General features: G+C 38.2%; 1 protein-coding gene across 11 annotated transcripts in view; it reads right to left on the reverse strand.

The window, feature by feature from the left end:
• Nucleotides 1-20782, reverse strand: part of LOC100746626 (cAMP-specific 3',5'-cyclic phosphodiesterase) — a 370153-nt gene that overhangs the window by 167141 nt on the left and 182230 nt on the right. For 2 of the 11 annotated variants that reach the window (XM_012389096.3, XM_012389095.3), the window contains exon 1: nucleotides 9798-9996. The exons of 7 other annotated variants lie outside the window; for them this stretch is intronic. The gene's annotated coding sequence lies outside the window, so the exon portion shown is untranslated. Of the gene's footprint in view, nucleotides 1-9797; nucleotides 9997-20782 lie in introns of those variants that run through there. 2 more of the 11 variants (XM_012389098.3, XM_012389097.3) reach the window with 1 other exon arrangement.

The following is a 20782-nucleotide window of genomic DNA, read 5'->3' on the forward strand; positions in this document are numbered from 1 at the left end:
GCGATTTTTGCGCTTGAAATTGATAATGGGCCGGGGTTTTCCAATGTAGAAAGAGTGGTTGTTTCTTCTCTCTCGATGAAGGAGAAATTAATCGATAAGTTTAAAAAGTGGCTTCGAATGGACTCGACTGATAATGCCGTGTTTTAATTCCTTTGAATTAAATCGCATTTGTTCAATTCGAATTTATTTGATATATTACACGTAAAGATTTCAATTTACGCAGAGAACAATGCGTCTTGATTTCTAGAAATTGTAATAAATTCATTCGCAAGAATCTTTGTGAATCAGATTCTGGAACCATTTAAAGTATTCTAGATAAAATTTTTCGATAAGAAAAGTAAATGTTTGTCGCAAAGGATTTCGAATGTCTTGTTTCGTTGATTTTATATCTTGTCATATTTATTTTTAACATTTTCGTTCTGCCAGTGACTACGAACGTGATTTAAGCCAAATATTTTCTTCGTAAAATTTCTCGCATATTATCGTACCGTAACATTGACATAACGTAAGATAAATTACAAATTCGATACAACTTCAAATTTTAGGCTTTTTACGATCCATCGTTTTCATAATCGTCACCACGTATAAGAATCAATATCGTTCTCACGTATTGCGATATAAATTAATAAATAACGTGAAAGCACTCGATTACAATATTACGTTATTATCCCCGAGATAAATTTGAAGGGACCAGTCGCATTGTAACATTATCCATGTTGATGCGATGATGCGATCATTTAAAGTTCTGTTGCAAAATTTCCCCAGTCTGTGCAAGGTCATCGGGGACAATCATTTCTCACGTCACGTTTCTTGGCGTAATTCGGGTTTTCGAAATGATACGTGGTGGTTAGTTGGCAAATAATTGTTCGGCCATTTTCTACACAACTATGGACTAAGTATAGAAAGACATATCGAGTTGTATTTAGGAACAGGAGAAACCGGTTTCGTGGCACCGCAAAGTGCTTAGTATCAAATTTGTGAGAGAAGTGAATTATCTTCTCGACTAATAGGCTAATGACTCCATTACCGTGCTTTGACGACACATTCGCTGTTATTTTGGTGTGTGGTAGAAGCAGTTGGCGGCAATCGTCCGCCACAAAATGCGTTTTCCGGTAATTGGAAACGTTTATGCGATAGATGTAGTTTAAACGTTATAGCAAAAGAATAGAGAATTTCTAGAAACATTCATTGGCAAACAAACGTCAAAAAGGAATATTTTTCGATGATTAATAACATCTACAATCCTCTGCGAACCTCTGCGAATCAACAAAATCCAGGATTAGCTCTCGAACTTCAATCACCTGGTATTTTATATTTAAAAAAATAAATTCTACACTCCATAAAATTATTTCTCTAAAAAGAAATCTGCCAGTACATAGCAGAGTTCAGAATGCTCTTCAAACCTCAGCAAACCAGCGAGGTTTTAACGTTTTTCCTCGCGTTGGAAGAAAAATAAAATCTCTGTCGAATGAGAAATTTCAGAAATAAAATCTCGTAACGTCTCTTCCAAGAGAGAAACTAGAAGATCGTCGAGCAACTAAATGCGACCTTCCTCAAACCTAATCGTTCGTCCACGACACATTCCGTCACTGTATCGCGAAAAACGCTAAATAGTAAACCGACGAAGCAATCGATCAACAACAGCAATCGTAGGATGCCCCACTTCCGGCGTTCCCCTTATCAACTGTACACGAATAGCATCGTCTGACCACGATCATCGTATTCTACTGGCTCGTTTGGTCGATACAAGCGGCAAACACGAATCAACGTCCATTAGCACAGATCTGTGACAGATAGATGAAAAAGTTACCATCACGCGAGGGCTCCATTTTTTCCGTCTTTTTTTAACTTTTTATCTCTCTTTTTCTATTTTCTTGGAAGTACAGTGAAGTGTAAAAACGGCATTTAACAATTAAAGAAACAAGAACCTGTCAGCTTCGTAATTTTTCATGCACGCAAAGTGTTTCGTATGATATTCTTCGCGATAAATTATTACTTTTGCTTGGTGTTAATTATTCTCGGTTAATTCAGTTTCAACGAGATTGACGACGAATAATTTCGTTTTATATAAGTAACTAGATCGTTCTATGGTCTGTGCAATTAATTTTTATTACCATATTATCTTTCCAAGGTAGATTAAATGTATTTTGCGACGGTTAATATTTAATTTTTAATTTCAGATGCGCAATCTCGTAACCGAGTTTCTGAACCGAGGTTCCTGCTACATGAAATTTCATGCGCGTGCTTTGTCGTACGAACGCGAATTTTTTAAACAAATACGTTAACTGTTCGAACACAACTATAGATCGATTAACTGACAAACGAACGTTCGTCCGTATTCAGAACAAATTCCATGCGTTAAAAATGGAACGCATCGACGCTACGAAGAAACGACATAAACAAAAAGCACAGATGTCTTCGGTTCTATGAACATCGACTCCTATTGTTCCAACGAATAAAAAGAAAAAGCAGAGGGGATAGCAGATAAACAAGGTTTTCAATTGTTTAACAAGCCATTTTCCTGGTTATCATAAATCAATGATTAATAGACAACACGAGCATTGTTCAAGTAAATTTTACTAAGAAACTCTTCAACCATTGGATTGGCAACTAAGCGATCGCGGATTTTGTCATTAAACGGTATTGACTTAGTTGCCAACCCAATATATCGTACGTGAATATTCTTCAAATATTTCCTGCTCAAATATGGATGGGATGTACCGCAAATAAATACATTTTACCTAAATATTGTCGAAATATATTTCATTTTCGTCAAATTATTAAATGTCTGATGCTGCTATACTAATTGTAATATTACGATAATATGTTTAATTATAATCCATTGAAATATTCTTCAAAGGCATTCGATTATGATATTGCAAATATCAAAATACCGCTGAAGCCTGACATCGAAGACAAAAATATTCGAAGCGAATCGTCTTGAGTATCGAAAATTTCTCGAATTCCCTAGTCGAGCCGATTAAGACCCTTCTATTTCTGTCGCCAGCGCCCCAAGTGCGACGCTTACTAATTCGTCTCCGCGAACGAAAGAGGAACTCGAGCGAAGAGACGCGCTCGAATGTTGACCCGTGTCGACGTTTTAACGTCGTTGACAGTGGAACGGTAGGCGGCGTCGCGTGGGAACGCGTGAAATGTGGAACGATCGGTGTGAAACGCAACAGCTGCGCGGAAATGTTGAAAAAAACCGATCGAAGCTTCGAACTGCGTTCACTAGCGATGATGCGGAGCGAAATCTTGGCAGAGGAGATGACTTCTGTGCTTTTTCTGGCGCTCGCATGCTCGAGATTTTGGCTGTCCGATTCGAGGGTTGGGCCAAGCGTTTGATACACTGAACTCGTGTTCTCTAGGGACCTTTTTTTTCTTCCTAGGAAATAACAGGTTGAGGGTCCAGTTTGGATCGGCAAGTATCTGTTACTCGTTGGCTGTCACGAGTGTTCTTTCCTTTCGACAGACATCTAACTCTGACTCTCTAGCGACTTTCTTCTTTCTAAAGAATAGGAGTTCGAGTATCTGCTTTGGTCGCGGAAGTTACTCGTTACTTCGACGCGTGACAAATTTTCGAACGGATTAAAAAATCGAAAGTTCACGGTTTACCAAATGGCGCGACCTTAAAGAACAGCCGTCAAAGGGAAGCGAAATTTAAAAGCGTTGGAAATATTTTTAGAGATCGAGTCACAGGTAGGTACACATGGAAAAATCGCGAACCACTGTATGACACCGACAGAACGGTTGCATATTTCGCATTTGTAACATTCTATTTATTAAATTAGAATTTATTAGCAGGAGTTTCGTTGCTCTGATAAATATTCGCTGGAATTGCGACTTTTCAACGGAAACGGGCATCCGTATGATATGGTTGACATAGAAACGTGATGTGAAAATACGAGAACCCAGGGAATCTCTACTATCTTCTCGAACGCGAAAATGAAAAAAAAATCCTGTTATCTTGCGTGTAAAATATGATTAGTTTACTCTCGTGCATAACTAGCTTCTCTCCGCAGATGTCTTTCTCACGTCGAAATTTTTTGCCAAGTAACATTTGTTCATTCTCTTCGTGTAACAACCGAACGCGATCTCGTAGAATTTATTTTAAAGACATTTATTTTTGTGCCATGTATATATTCTTTCGTGAAGTACTCGAGTAGGTTAATACAATTATACATTATTTTCATATTTTCTATACCGTATTGTTTATTATACGTTATATACATAATAACCTAATATAACGAGCAAATATATTCCTGCAGAATTTATTTCGTATTTTATCGAGTATTCGATTATTTGTTTATTTAGAATTCATGTCGCGTCTTACTTAGAACGTGATTATTTATCTATTTAGACTTCACTTGGAATTGAGTTATTCAGTTTTATGTTAATCTGTTCTTTCGCGTGGTAATGAGATTCTTACAAAGGTGTCCTTCGTTTAATTTGCTTTTTAAAACGATCATTAGAGTGCTGTCAGAGTGCCATGTCTTTTAAATTTCGCAATACTCGCTAAGAATATTATTAGGTGAGTTAGCGCAAATCGTTTGAGCCAGTTCCATGCTCAGATTGGGTTTAAATATTCTGCAAGTTGTACAACAGACATTAAACGCCAAGCAAAATAATTTCGGCGTGGAATTGCTTAGATGGATTCACTCGCGAAGAATCCCGCAGCTGTACAAACATGTAACTGGGCCAAAGTACTCTTAAGAATGTGGATTATCAGGTGAAATACGATGGAACGCAGCAACATTTGCTAGCAAACGCATCATACTTTCAAATGACTCTGAACTAATGCAAAAGTCCTGCTGTAAAATATCGACCACTGAGTTAATTAAATAGCGTATAAGAGAATTAATAATCAAAACAACCGACCACAAATACTTCAAATATTTCGTTCTATAATTTATAATAATTATTCGATTCTACGGTATTTTATATGTAGAATATCCTAAATATTCCAACAGAGAGAATTGATCAGGCTTCGTCTCTAGCGCAGTACGCCAGGAAGCAATAAAAATTCCTATCAACTGAATATTAAAACGATTTGAATTAAGGTGAGTTAAGGTTCGTTCGAACGTACCATAAATTTAGCAATTTGAAATTGTTCATGAAACTTTCATTCTGCGGTCACATTTCCACCTTGTTTGATATTAAAGCTCAAAGTGGAACGGAGGTTAGATCCAAACCGAGAAACCTTCGGAATTGGTAACAACATGGAAGAAACGTGTTTCTTTAGCTCTTTATCGTGTATCATGTTTGTACAGCTGGAAAAGCAGTCCGCCTTGTCTATAGCATCGTTAACTGTTGTGTCGGTGTGACGACAGAAAAGGAGAGACGAATAAAGTGGAATACCGGTTGATGGTGGAATGGTATAACAATGAAGGCGACACCAGCTATCTCTTTCAGTCCTTTGACGAACGCACTCGTCCCTTGTGTAAGAAGATTTCCACATCGATTTTTTCTCTCCGTCTACAGCTGCTGTTGCAAGATGTTATCTACTACGAAGGAATCTTACGATCATCTATCAAATGAAAATGCTTTGCTTCGAGAATAAATATGATGCACATGGTAGAGTGTCCCATCTTTTTCCGATCAAACGTTATATTCGCATGCTACGGTATCCGCTATGGTATATTCATAAGTATACCGATACTTATGTATTTGTGGATTAGGTTGTAACTTTAGTTTAGTTCCTTTTCTGGGTTTATTACGTCGACCTGCAATCTTGATGTTATTTTGGGATAATATTAAGCAATATTTGTTAAAAAATAAATTAATATTTGTTATTTTGTGGATTTATTATGTCGATGTGTAATCCTGATATTATTTTGGCATAATATTAAGCAATATTTGTTATTTCGTGGATTTATTATGTTGACCCGTAATCTTGATGTTATTTTGGGATGATATTAAGCGATATTTGTTAACAAATAATGTTGATAAATTCACCATAAAGACAGGCAAGTGAAATTATCCTATTACATCGTACAGATTACGAGAAATTTTACGACACCGAGTTTGTAATTTATTTCTGTCCGATCACAGTAGATTCATGAGCTATTATTGAAACAGAAGACTTTCGTGCAGTGCTATATGTGTTTCTTTCGTATTTCTTAACGAATTCAGGATAGGAATATCCTACGAGCAAACTTTCAACTTGACTGTTGAATTTTAAATTAGCCGACGAACGCAAGTTTAGGCCTGCGAGTTTCATCTTTTTAAGAAACTGCGATTAATCTTCGGTTTGAAGATGTTTCGTTTGGTTTGAAAATCCGAAACTCTTTCTAAACAAATTTCCACGGTGTTTCCCAGTGTACATTGCCCACTCTAAATCACGTAGTATGTATATTTAGAAATTCTTGAGTTAGATTCAGAATTAGAAATTCCTTCCTCACATGGTGAACTCAGTTTACAGTTATTATTCGGAGAAGATTTGGCCTGAGATTAAATTTAAAACTGTTAAAACTTCGACTGCAGCGTTAGAAGCTACTCTGGAGTAATAAATAAAATCTTCTAAACTGTTAAATTCTCCTAAACTGTTTTAAGTTTGAAGCGACTAATCGTCAATAGTTTGAGAAGGATGGTTCGCGTTTGACATTAAAATATTTAAGTGCAACGAACTTGATAATAATTTAAACTGGTATATTTATGAGCCATGGATTGATTGCTTTGAAAGAACGGTAATTTAGATTGACAGAAGCACTAATTCAAACTGCTGAATTTATTTTCACGAACAGACGTTTATTCCACGCTCTATTTCCACACCCACTTCCGTAAATTATCCGGAGACGATACACAAAATTTTGAACAGAAAGTAACTGTTTGGCTCAATTTCCTGAAATTAATCTTATATTGATTGTATGGCTGACACGAACGTGTCGTATGTAAGAATATCTGAATAAAAAATAATTTTCCAACTTTTAGTTCAATCCCTAATTCACTATCTATTATTGGTACCTTTTCCAATCACTGATTTCTTGCCACAGCTTTCATTTATCACTTGCTACTTAAATATCGCATCCTAATTAGCATTTAAGTATCTAGCCCTGATTATGACTTACACGTTCGATTCTAAGTACTCAATATTTTGCCCATTTAGTATGAGACCCTCAACTTAACTCTGTCAAGTCAATATCTACCTTCAACGATAAAAAGAATCCAAATAAAACTGAATTTCTATACAAATCATGTATATTCTGGCCATCGCGACTTATAACATTACGTTTTTCGATTGTCAATTAAATACGAATCCATTGAAATGTTTAAATCTGCGATTCACCCAACAAACCATTTCCAATCTCACAATATCCGAGTTATTCCAGTTCGTTTCCCAACATTCGCACGTAAATCCAAAGAAACCCAGCAATCCGTCGAAACTCTATCAAATTACGCACAACTACCATTGCGAACAAACGAACCCAAGTTGGCCACAGAGCGCAGTAAATCGAAAAAGCTGGAAAACTCATCGGCACAGCCGTGGTCACTCTAGAACGCTCTCGGATTATATAGAAGCGTTTAACCTGAAATCCAAACTTCCCGAAATATCGCCAGAACTATTCTATTCCAACTCGCTGAGCTTCCGCGATTTTCTCAAACAACAGCAGCGAAAACACGCGTGGATCCTCGAACGCGTAACTAAAATTTCCATGCATTTATGGGCATCGTGAAAGTTTGAAAGCGCATGGAATATACATAGTGCGCCGAGATATACAAGGATCCTGGTAATCATAACGCAATCGGCGAGAGAGCGATCGTAAAAGAGCGAAGAAAATAAATGGAAAATACGCGAGTAAAGTTAGGGATAAAGAAATACAAAATGTAAATAATAGAAAAATAATGATGTATGTGTGCATATAAAAGTTTGAATAAACAATACAAAATAGATAGAAGTTAGGATGAAAGTACAAGTTGGTAGAACGAAATATGGAACAAAGCTTTTCGTACAGTTTGAAAACTTGCCAATTATACGACGTTCCGCGTGTTTCTTAAATTAGAATTAAATCTGTGAATTGATATCGAATTAATATATCAAATACAATTAAACTACGTGACTTTTTAAAGCTACGAATTTGTATAAATATCCATAGATACTTCCGACTGTAGTGTGTTCAAGAATCGATAATGGAGAGGAAAAAAGCTGGATGGCCCGGGAACTGATGATTCGTCGTAATTCCTAGGCGATCGATTCCTTGGTTTACGAGAATCGAACGCGCACTTAACCTCATACGACGACGCGATACGGTAACTGCCGGTACTCCAAAAGATGGGGATCGTTCTTCTGTTGATTTCGGGATAAATCGTCGCGAGAAAGAGCCCTTTGATGGCGTGGAAGCTTTCATAGTGATTTAGGCTCTCTATTCGTAGTAAATTACGCTAACTTTTGTAGCCTTGCTGTTAAGTACTCTCGATATGAAATCCAAGACGTTCTGTATGGAAGCTTTCATGAAATTCTATGTATGGAATTTTGCACTTTTTTTTAAACCACTTGTGATTTTTTAAATAATTCTGAACTGGGAATTTCGACGTAACAAATCTTTAGATCTTTTTCCAGGGTCCGTTAGTCTTTCTCCATCCAATCAAAAATCTGATCCTATTGAAATTCACTTGGATTCTTGAAATTTCCCAATCAAAGACCTTCAAATCATCACAAGCACTTTAAATCATCTTATCGAGTTTCAATTAACGTAATCTTGACTTAAATACGTGTCAAAAATGATCTAAACGCGTTGCGAGGAAACATTCATTAGCGCAATGCGAAATTTTTCATGTTTTGAAAGTCTCTCGAAATGATATTTCTCGGTGCAGAAAACGAGCTTTAAAGCATAACGAGAGTGATAGTGTCTTGATGATTCATTACTAGGCTAAGTATATGACGGTTAAAAGTCAAGTGTAGCGGTCTAGTTTTATTTTTAATCCTTCAAATTCCTCGTTTTCTATTTTCCAGTTTATAATTCTCTGTCTCTTCTTCTTGAAATTTCTACTTGCTTCTTCACTTTTCCTATCGTCTAATTTCACTTTTCTATTTCTTCCTTCTATTGTATTTCATTTCCTATTTTCTATGATTCTTTCTTTGTTGCACTACTTCTCTACTTTCATTTGAAAGTTTCCTTTCGTATTACGTTTTCGTTTTCTATATCTTCCGTTTCCCGCTTCAATTCTCCATCCGTATATTTTCTATTTGCCATTTTCTTTATTTTCCATTTCCCATTTTCTCCAAATCATGCTACCATTGCTGCATCCTATTTTCATTTCCTATCTTTTCCGTTTCTCGTTTCCCATCCTCCAGCAACGCAGCTGCATAAACAACACGTATCATTAACCAGCAACTCTTTCTCTGGACTGCAACAATTTTCGTTTCCACTCTAGTCGAGATCTTCAAATCCCATTACTCCTCTCACCAACCTCTCGAATTAACATCTCCTCTTGAATTAACACCCAGTTACTTCCATTACGTTCAAGATTACTTCTACCCACTGCGTCCAGCCGTTACAATACTCGAACCAAGCTCCTTCATCCAACTGCAAACACAAACCATTTCTCCGGGAAAAAGAGCCACTCAAACCCCGTCAAACTTCCTCAAACACGATCTAACAGCAGTGCCACGATAAATCCTTAAATCCGTGCAATAATTCCCAGCATTTGCCGACTCCAATTCCCTTAAAGGATCACAGAACGTGCCTCAACAATGATCCAGAACACGTATATCGTCCGTAGCGTGTCAAATTGACCAGTTTCCACGCCAACGAGCCAGTTCAAAGGACTCTTCCTCTTCGTAAAATAGTTCGTCTCACCTCCAACTTGTTTTAAATCTTCCTAAGTAGCCTCGGCAGAGAGGAGAAAGTCGAAAGTCCGAGATGACAAGCGTAGAAATTCCCTTTGATTGAGAAACAAGGATCAGATGACACGGAATGTATCATTGCCGCGCGCGAGCAATGATTCACGGCGCGAAACGATCTTTGGATCAGCCACGCTGGTCCGGTCGAGGTCGCGCGTGCTGTCGCACTGAGTGAGCGTCGTCGAGCTACTCTCCTGCGAACCCAGACCACCGCTGTGAGCATGCTCTCTCTCTCTCTCTCTCTCTCTCTTTCTCTCTCTCTCTTTCTCCTTCTCGCTCGCTCGACACCGCGCTCTTCCGCTCGGAGTAGCGGCCACTGTCGGCCAAGCGACACGCGTTTCCTTTGGTACTGACTTATGATAGGAAGTTTGGCTAAAAGGATGGACACGAGAGCGTGGAACTGGCGAAGTTATGCAGAGGATGATGGATGAAGCTTGAAACGTGAAATGGAATTTCCAAGTTGGTGATAGACGTGTTATTGCGTTGTTTAGAAGATGACGTCCAGGTTCCTATAGCTTGAGATTCGGTCCGAGAAAAAAGATTTTAGGGCTGTTGACGGAGTGTAAGACTCGTGTTTCCGATCAAACACCAGTCAAACGAAGAACGCCACCGGAGAATGGGAGTTTCAAGTTGATTAGGATTGCAATGTGTACATAGGCGTTATCGCGTTGTTTAGAAAGAGACGTCCAGGTCTCCATGGTTTGAGATTTGGACCAGGAAACCAGATTTTAAGGCTTGGGCCTGTGCTTTTGACGAACGGATCCGAATATAGGCTAACGCGAGAAATGAGATTTTATGTTTGGGTAGTTGAGAGGCGGGTGTTCTGTTTTTGTTGCAAGTGAGTTGGAACGAGGTTAGCACAAAGCTGTAGGTATTTTCGCGTGACTTCCAAGACATCCAGGTTTCAAAGTTCAAGATTTGTAATTTGGTAGAGGAGATGAGATTAAGGAGCACGAGATTTGTATTTTTGACAAAGGTGAATTCGAACGAAGAATAGCTTCGAATGGATGAAATTTGGGAAGAGATATAGAATTTCGGATTAGAGTAGTTGAAAACCGATCCTTTGTCTTTGATGACGGTACATAATATGCGTAATTGAATTCCTTCATACAAATAGAAGTTCCAGACAAGGAAACATTCTTTTCCGCAAGGAGTTTTACACAACAGAAAAATTCTTTTTTCCCATAAACTGGAAAAAACGAACTGTAGTCACATTCTCCTCTTCTGCTTTCAACGAGCAAAACTATGATGCTTGTAGACCCAAGGGACGTTTAATCTCGCTCGCTCGACACCGCGCTCTTCCGCTCGGAGTAGCGGCCACTGTCGGCCAAGCGACACGCGTTTCCTTTGGTACTGACTTATGATAGGAAGTTTGGCTAAAAGGATGGACACGAGAGCGTGGAACTGGCGAAGTTATGCAGAGGATGATGGATGAAGCTTGAAACGTGAAATGGAATTTCCAAGTTGGTGATAGACGTGTTATTGCGTTGTTTAGAAGATGACGTCCAGGTTCCTATAGCTTGAGATTCGGTCCGAGAAAAAAGATTTTAGGGCTGTTGACGGAGTGTAAGACTCGTGTTTCCGATCAAACACCAGTCAAACGAAGAACGCCACCGGAGAATGGGAGTTTCAAGTTGATTAGGATTGCAATGTGTACATAGGCGTTATCGCGTTGTTTAGAAAGAGACGTCCAGGTCTCCATGGTTTGAGATTTGGACCAGGAAACCAGATTTTAAGGCTTGGGCCTGTGCTTTTGACGAACGGATCCGAATATAGGCTAACGCGAGAAATGAGATTTTATGTTTGGGTAGTTGAGAGGCGGGTGTTCTGTTTTTGTTGCAAGTGAGTTGGAACGAGGTTAGCACAAAGCTGTAGGTATTTTCGCGTGACTTCCAAGACATCCAGGTTTCAAAGTTCAAGATTTGTAATTTGGTAGAGGAGATGAGATTAAGGAGCACGAGATTTGTATTTTTGACAAAGGTGAATTCGAACGAAGAATAGCTTCGAATGGATGAAATTTGGGAAGAGATATAGAATTTCGGATTAGAGTAGTTGAAAACCGATCCTTTGTCTTTGATGACGGTACATAATATGCGTAATTGAATTCCTTCATACAAATAGAAGTTCCAGACAAGGAAACATTCTTTTCCGCAAGGAGTTTTACACAACAGAAAAATTCTTTTTTCCCATAAACTGGAAAAAACGAACTGTAGTCACATTCTCCTCTTCTGCTTTCAACGAGCAAAACTATGATGCTTGTAGACCCAAGGGACGTTTAATCTCGCGAGGAAACGAGATTTAGGAGCGGTCAGATCGCTGGCCTTTCCTGGATCGAAGCTGCTTTTATGACAAGCAAGGAAAGAGAGCGGCGATTGTCGCTTTTATTTGGTCGATGTGGTTGAAACGACCTGGTCCGTTTCCTGGTACCTTGCGGCTGTTTTTGGAAATCCATGTGTTTCAAACGACTTCTTCTTCGAGTTTCTATGTTACTATATATGGGGTATATACATATATATACAGGATATATCTTGTGTGTAAAATATTTCGTAGATGGGAATTTTTAGCGAAGGTTCTTATACCATTTAAATTCTTTAACTTCTTCGAAACATTTCTTTTTTATCACTTATTAATAATAAAAATTCCTTTTTCTCGTGTTTCCACATAATATACAACCTAATACATTAAAATTAGGGTCAATTTCTTCCAAATTGTTAAATTGAAGTATCCACACTTTTCATTGTACAGGGTGGTTCAAAAACAGTGACGACGACCACCTAATTTTTTGGAAACTCGATTTGAAAAAACATGTAAAGTTAAACGTTTTTTCAAATTGTTAAATTAAAGTCTCCGTAGTTTCCATTGTACAGGGTGGTTAAAAAACAACGAAGATATTCGCTTGGTCTTTACATCCAGCTAATTTTGATTATCGTTGATTGTCGAGATTGGAGAGAAATTTCGCGAGTACGCTTGACATTTGCCTAATTATTCGATGCAATCTGGATTTACCAGTCTAAATTCTAAATAATAATTCTACATAAAGGTTTAAAATGTAAAAGACTTTTGTGAAAACTGTTGATGAAAGAAAATAAGAGTTTAACGTCGATTATACATTTCGGCAAGCTATCTGTTCCGCTATATCGCCATTATATAGCCTAATAGATTTATGCATTAAATATAGCTTCGCTTAGGATTTTGATAACAGAGTCGGCGAATGAGAAATGCGAATGTAACTGCCTGTGAAACTTTTTACAATGGACCCGTTCCATCAATTATAGTTCACCAATTATGAAATACGATTCAGTCATTCATCAAGCCGATGCTTTTCAATTTCGATTCACCATCACCAGGTGAATTTAGGTCAAAGTTCAACTTCAGTTACCGATGATTTTTGGAACGAAATTTAATCCTATTTTTAGACAATGCTAATAAAATTTCACCTGAATTATTAACGTCGAATATAGCATTGAACGCTATAACAATTGAATGAAAAATATTTAATACCAGTGAAAAGCAAATAAGAGAATGAATTTTTTGAGAACGTGAGATCATCTATCCCAGAAAGTAGAAGAATATCTATCATTTTTGAATGGAGAAACATTTTCCAAAGAGGGAAAGCATTTTCAAGGAGAGTTTCTATAATTTGAGACAATAAACTTTTTATCTGAAGAAAGAATTTGTTGTATTTTTCTATTAAACAAGGAAAAAACATCTCTTTGACATACGGGCAGAACAAGTTTTCCTGAAAGAGAAAGAAACATTAAAAATTTGTTTCTTTTCAAGTACGTACAAAAATATCTGCGATTCTGAAGAAGACAATTTTTTTCCAAAGAAAAAGAAATTTTGTTCATCTTGCTATTGAACGTGAGAACTATTTTTTTAATTTTTGAATGGAGAAACACGCAGCAAGAGGTTAAGGCAGCTCTTTCCATGTAGAGCTGTCTCTGGACAAAAGTGAGCAAAAAGATCTGATAAATCGAAATACAGAGGGATATTATTGTTGGCTGCGTATCAGGTAGTTTCAAAAGGGAATATAGAGTTGCTCTTTCTGCTAGGAAATATATATTCTTTACGGCCATTGCTTCAAAGAAACAGCGATTTCTCTCATCTCAAAGTTCACGAAGGTTCAGAAAATTGCGTTTCGTGAGTCTTCCGTATATCTGTAGCGTAAGATCCAAGATGTTGAATTATTTCTCCTGTATATCGCAAAAATTCCGCTTCTATCGTTTAACGATCGGTTTCTTTCAAGAAATGCTGCAAAGAAACGCCACTTTTTACAAAACTATACCAAAACTTCATTTTCATATTAAATTGAAAATTGTAAATAATTCTAGCATTCTGGAATCGAATTATTTTCAACAATTCTAACGGTCTTACATTACAAACCTGATAACAACTGGACGTTTGATACGAAAAAATTCACTATAAGGTTATATATTATGTTTCTTGACACATGTTAGAGGGAACATAAATATGGAAAAATGTATCTTTATCGATTTCCACGTTTCCAAAGGAATATGAACTCTCTTTTGGACTCTATCAAGTAAATAATGGTAGCCGAGAAAAAAAAAAAGATCGATCGTTTGGTCATACGGATTCCGTTTCCACCATCACCTTCGCAATATTCCTTTCCGCACGAAATTCCACTTTTATTTCCTGTGACGTCTGAACGTTCTGGACACGCCGGTCCACCACCACCACCGTTCTTCAAAGGAATGTCATCTACATCTACGGAAGCCGAAATTCATGGAATAGAAATACGAGGAGAAACGTGGACAAAATTTCACCCCGAGATAATCGATAATTATTTGGCAATCGTACGGAAGAAATTCTCATTCGTTGGAATTATGTACTGAGAAAATTACAAAGATTAGTATTTGGGAAAAATTTGTTAACTTCTTAGAAACATTTCTTTTTTATCGATTATTAATAATAAACAGTACATTCCTATTTGTCATGTTTGCACATAATAAACGACATAATTCGTTAAAATTAGGGCGAATTTCTTACAAATTGCTAAATTTGTCACTCGGCAATCACTTAGTTGTCAACCGAATATTCATAAACATCGAAAATCAACGCTGTTACGCGGTGACAATTTTCGACCAAACTACGCAAATCGATAGACTTTTATATAAATATATTTACACCCTATATATATATATATATTTAGGTTGTTTCAATGTAAATATTTTCTACTTCAAAATACACGAGTATATTCACGTAAAGTTCGAACGATGTTCGTAAATCGTTTCTAAAAGTAGTGGGAAGCGGTACACGGTGTTGAAATTTATCATTTCGTAAATATTTTGACAGTTTCTCGGAGATGCATTAGAGCTCGCTATGAAAATGGCCATCCAGCGAAAGAAGAAGCTTATGAAGGTAAACTGTCAGCGAAATTCCACTGCTGTACTTCCATATCACAGTGTACGAAGGATTCATTGTCCTGGTAGCTTTCCGTCGACAATCGTGGATCTTAATCGCCGAAATAAAACTAAAGGAACATTAACGTTACGCTTAGAATTTATATCAAAATAGTCGTAGATTTATTTAACAAACGATTCCCAGGATCTTCGTCGATATACATTTGCACGCGTCTCAGCACCTTCTTCGTCTCATCATCTTTCATACCACACCGCCGACAGTTACATTCATCTGTTTTTCGAGACGCACATACTCCCACACACTCATATTCGCATAAGTGTGTCACTACTACGCGGTTAATCCAGTGTAGCACACAAAATTATACAGATCTCGATACTTTCAGCTTTGTGATTTCGCTATGCCGCCGCAGGACGACTTAGTCGGCTCAAGTTAAAGATGGCTTGCTTCCAAAATGCGACTGCACTTTACGTGAATCCACCTGTCTATCTTGTATCCGACCAGAAAGCAAATATTTACCGTATCTTGCAATATTTTCGTACGACCGTGTACAACAACCCTTTTCCTTTTCCTTTTCCTCTTCCTTCTCCGCGTTCGTTCATTCGCCTACGGGCTCTAACGCAGTCCTTTGATTTTCGGATCTCTGTTGCTTTCAAAAGTGGAATGGCAATATGAAATTGAAAAATTCCGCGATTTCTGATTTTGAGATTGCAACTGTGCGACTGGTCCAACCTCGGTGGAAGAATTTTACAGCCGCTAATTTTTAAATTGCAACATTTCGATGGCTTTTTGATTCTGTATGTTTTCGAGTAATTAAATTGCAGCTTCGTGCTTGCTCGGTTCGATCATTGAGGAAGTTTGTAACTTTTTAAGTTTCATACTGGTAGAGTTTCGTAACTTTTAATTTCGCCATTTCGAACAACCGAGTTGAAATTCCGCGGTTTCGCTACGTTTTTCAATATTATTTGCCATTCGATCTCGAATTTATTTTTAGTTCTGTCAATCGATGTTTCATTATACGAGAGATCGACGTTTCGTTAGTTTGATTCAATTAATCGCTGAAAAATTACGGCTCGGCCCACTGCATTTAGCGCGCGAGCCTACTGCAAACACAAAAATGCGTTAAATTCAAAGTTCACATTGGCAAATAACGTTTGAACTTCGATTTTAATCTCGTTTCATCTATACGCCGTTCTACGTATTCTCAGTTTTACGCGTGCTAACTCGCTCCCCTGAATATTTTATACGCTTCACGAAAAACAGATTTACTCGCATGCACGCCATTCGATCTCTCATTTACGTCCATGTAACCGGATATTATTTTCGGCTTTCTGGCTTTCAACACGCGCCACTTTACGGTCCTCCAATATTTCCCACATTTTCCGGCGCAACAGCGATGAAAACCCGCCTTCTTCGACCTCGATCGCCAGATTCGGAGCAATTGTTCGGTTAATACAAAGATCGTGTAAGTGCACCGACTTTTGTATCGCGCATTTTCGCATTTCCTCGATTCGTGATGTTTAATTCTTTGCCTTCTTTCGTAACTGAAAATCAATGACTTTCTAGCGATGACGATCGTGACGTAAAATGTTCGCTTTTAAACAGCTACGAGCCACTGCGAGTGCTTGGCTATCGTTTTCAAAATTTTCGATCGAACTTGCCAACTTTGTGGCGATTTTCAGATATTTGAAATTGAGGAAATTTCTCGATAACGGTAATTTTCTCTCTGTTTCGCATACGACTATTTTGTATCGCGGAGTGTATAACGTTGTTTCGAAGAACATTCAAATTACTCTAGCGAATTTATTTACTTTTGCGAAGGAGCATACGCAAGGTTGCTAATAAATTATTAATACGCGAAATACACAGCTATTATCTCAAGGATATTTACTCTCAACCTTTACATCTATCCTCCTAAACATCCTCCTAATAGGTTGCTCACTGCAGTCGTTCGTATGAATTATTCATTAAACCATAAAGTCATAATCTGAGAAACGCGTTGTCAGAGCGTCAATCTGCAACTATCTTGTGATTTTCCAAACCATTCGCGTTTGTTGCTTTTTAACCTCTTATTGCGAACTGGGTCACAGAATTATCACTAGTAGCAGGAAATATTATTTAGCGTTAGCCATAAGCTTCTTAGTATTTCATTTTGTCACACAATTAACTATAAACTATAATCCCAGTGTTAATAACGCAGAGCTTCGTAGTTATTATCTGTTAGCAACTTGAACGTCTTTTACACTTGTGCACAGATCACTAAAAATTTCATCTATCGTAGGATTTTTGATCGAAAGCGAATGATTCTACTTGCTGAGCGAAAAAATCATTTTATTTGCTTGCGACTGGATCTGTTAATTTTGAATCCATGTTAAGTCTGTCTTTTGTTTTACTGAAAATTTTTGCCTCGCATATTTATCCATCGCTGCTGATAAGCTTCGCATTGCTCTATTTATCAGTGAAGTTGCGATATAGTATATGATAAAACCAGAATACTAATAGCCGTACTTGCGGAACTTTGCCTTCAGATCCATTAATTTCGAATCCGTGTGACACCTTTCTCTCAATTTACCAGAAATTCTCCTTTCCCAATTATCCATCATTATGCTTTCGAGTACTCGGTTCATTTGAAAACTTCGCATTAAACTCGTAATTACAATAATATTATCGTCGAAACTTTACACTTCTACGTCCATTAATTTTCAATCCATTAAATATCTGTCTGTAAATTTATCAAATATCTCTGTCTTGTAATTAACTACTGACGCTAACAAAGCTTCTTACCGTTTCGAACATCCAACTAAAGCCACGAATCGAGTAATATTACTAGCCGAATCATACACCCGAATCTATGAAATAATTTTAGAGTCGGCGTGTAATTAAAACAGTTTTCAAACGGAAGATCACTTCAAATAAATTCCAATCGACTTTACAGTTAACTGTCGATTTACGAAAAAATTCTCAAAGCTGTTCGTCGCTAGGAATTTCCTGTCGCTCGATTTTTCCACGGACCCTTAACCCTTTGGAAAGGAATTTTCATTACACGCTGGAAAATGCAAATGTTGAAACGTTCTATCCGACTACAATTCCAACGGTTCTTCTCCTGAAACTCCTATAACTGTTCATTTCAAACCGATTACACCTATTAATCATATCGAAACCTGGCTCTTATAGGCAATGATTTTACCGTAATAAATCTGAGTTGGATATCCCCGTTGGGATAATTTTCAGAGAATACTGACGTCAAGTGGGCCACATTTGAATTTATGACATCAGCACAGCTGATCGAACCGGCAGAGAATGATCGAACTCAAATAGACATCGAGTGGTCTCATCCAAGTTATCACGAAGTATCGTTGGTCGTGTTCCAAACCGAGCTATCATACATCAAAATCACGATCGGTTGCCACCATTATTCCATGTGTATCCAGGATTATGAGAACGCTATTTGCATGCTTCCAATGTCGCTGTGCTTAAATTCTTAAACCGACAAAGCCCAGCGATAAACCAACTATGAGCTAACAAAACGATCGTATCTGTATAACAAGACCAGTGTGATAAAGGCCAGATCAAAGAAGAGGAAAGACAAATTCAGTTTCCCTTTTAGTCTGAGGTGGATAGGTCGGTCGTGATAGGTACCGCTGGTGTATAAGATTTTTGCCATCATCCGGGTTAGGGGATCTTCTTCCAACCATCCGAACGGTTCCCTTCTTCTCATTTAGGAATCGTGAAAAATAGGACTATGAGTGTCGGGATTCGAAGCTGGGTCTGGAGCTTTCGTAACCAATTACGCTAACCACAGTGCTGCCGTTGTCCAGACAAGGATAGGGTCTTTGCGTAGCAAGCCACGGGTCAGAAACCGTTGGAAAGCTTTGCCGTCGAGTGCCACTACAAATCTTCCGTAGACTCCTTGGAAAGTTGATGCAGAACACGTGTGGGTTCTAATCTCCAGATTAGGACAGATTGTACTGTACTGAGATAAAAAGCTAACCAGGCAAAGAAACGAGGGTCTGATTGGGTTACATTTGGTTACATTGGTCGCCATATCTAAATAAGATCATATCGTTGCTTCATATTGTCAGTGGCTTTCACAGGTATCCCAATAGTGCAGGACACTATATCTAGAGTCTCATATTGCACACTTTACGCGCTCTCTTAACAGCCTAAATTCTGACACTATACAAACCACCTCGCACGTGTCTAACAGAAGACTCGAACGAAATCGTACTGCAGATATGCCAGACTGATCTTCTCATTCTGTGCTCCTCCTTGCTACCTACTTGCGCTATCAACAGCGACGATACAAGCGATGCTTAGTCGCGTTAGCTTCAACATCGCGACCCACGCTGGAAAGAACTTCCAGACGGAATATACGTGATGTCTTTATCGCACAAGTCTATCAAACATCGTACGACAACAACAACAACTTCATATTCTGTGTCAAACCGGGTCCAATTAGTCTGTTTCTTATCTGCGCGGAATAAGAAATGACAGGAATGACGGCAACGATAAAGAGGACAATTGCAGAAAGTGTATATAACGTAACTCTATCTAGTGGCAAGTGTAGATGGAGCCGCTATAGTAAGATCATCATCTACGCTATATTTAGTCAACGATAAGCAACAGAACGACGTTTTAACCAAAATCGTCGAACGTGCGAGCCAGTTTGACACGGAATCTCTAGTCTAGAAGCTCCGAAGATAGGAAAAGAACGAAGGAATCATTTGGCCGCTAAGTTTGAGGTTATGTTTGTCACGTAAACTCGATTCAAGTTAATTCTGCCTTCGAGGAGAGTCGGTTGGTGAAACGACGTTTATCTTTGGAACTTGGTTCGACCGTTCTAATCGCCAGGGGACTGTATGTGACTAGCTTAGGCAACTTGTTTGTTGGCCTCCGCGATAGATAAGCGGCTGTTGATGGCTTTATCACGGAGGTAGATTGTTAAGAGCGCGGACGCGTGGAAAATTGATAATTCTGGATCGCAAACGTAAACCTGGTTGCTCCCTGGCTCCCCTGTCTCTCTGGCAAAGTATTCTCCAACGATTTTGCAACTTTTTTTTAATTCTAAAATAAACTGACAAACTGCTCCGCATCGACGACGTCGTTACAAGCACGACGTTGGGTCAAAAAATTGTTTAATGTAACTGTCCATGTATTAATTCCTTATGCTTTTTAAATTCTTCAACGTATCAAGTTGAATAATATAATTTTTCCAAGCTTCAGAGCAAACACGATAATCGTTGAACAATTTTTAGAGCGGAAGTGTATATCGTACGTAAATATCAGGAAATGCAACCCCGTTGCATTCGATCGAATATGTATCGAATGAAAACATATCGTCTTCGCGAATTCGTACGATCCCGGCATTATTTATAGAGATCCTTGACACGCCAGTTTCAGCACGCGCGATCGAGCGTTATCTACGTGAAACACGTCACCGCGGAAAATCTCAACTCGTTCTAACACGGCAGGGCGAGGATTAATTTGTCAGATAACAGCCAGCTCTTCGCCTTTCCGTTTTGTATCAAAGAGATGCCAATTCGGATAACGTCCGAGACGATC

This window comes from Bombus impatiens, unplaced genomic scaffold (genome assembly GCF_000188095.3).
Source record: "Bombus impatiens unplaced genomic scaffold, BIMP_2.2 scf_0637, whole genome shotgun sequence".
NCBI lineage: Eukaryota > Metazoa > Arthropoda > Insecta > Hymenoptera > Apidae > Bombus > Bombus impatiens.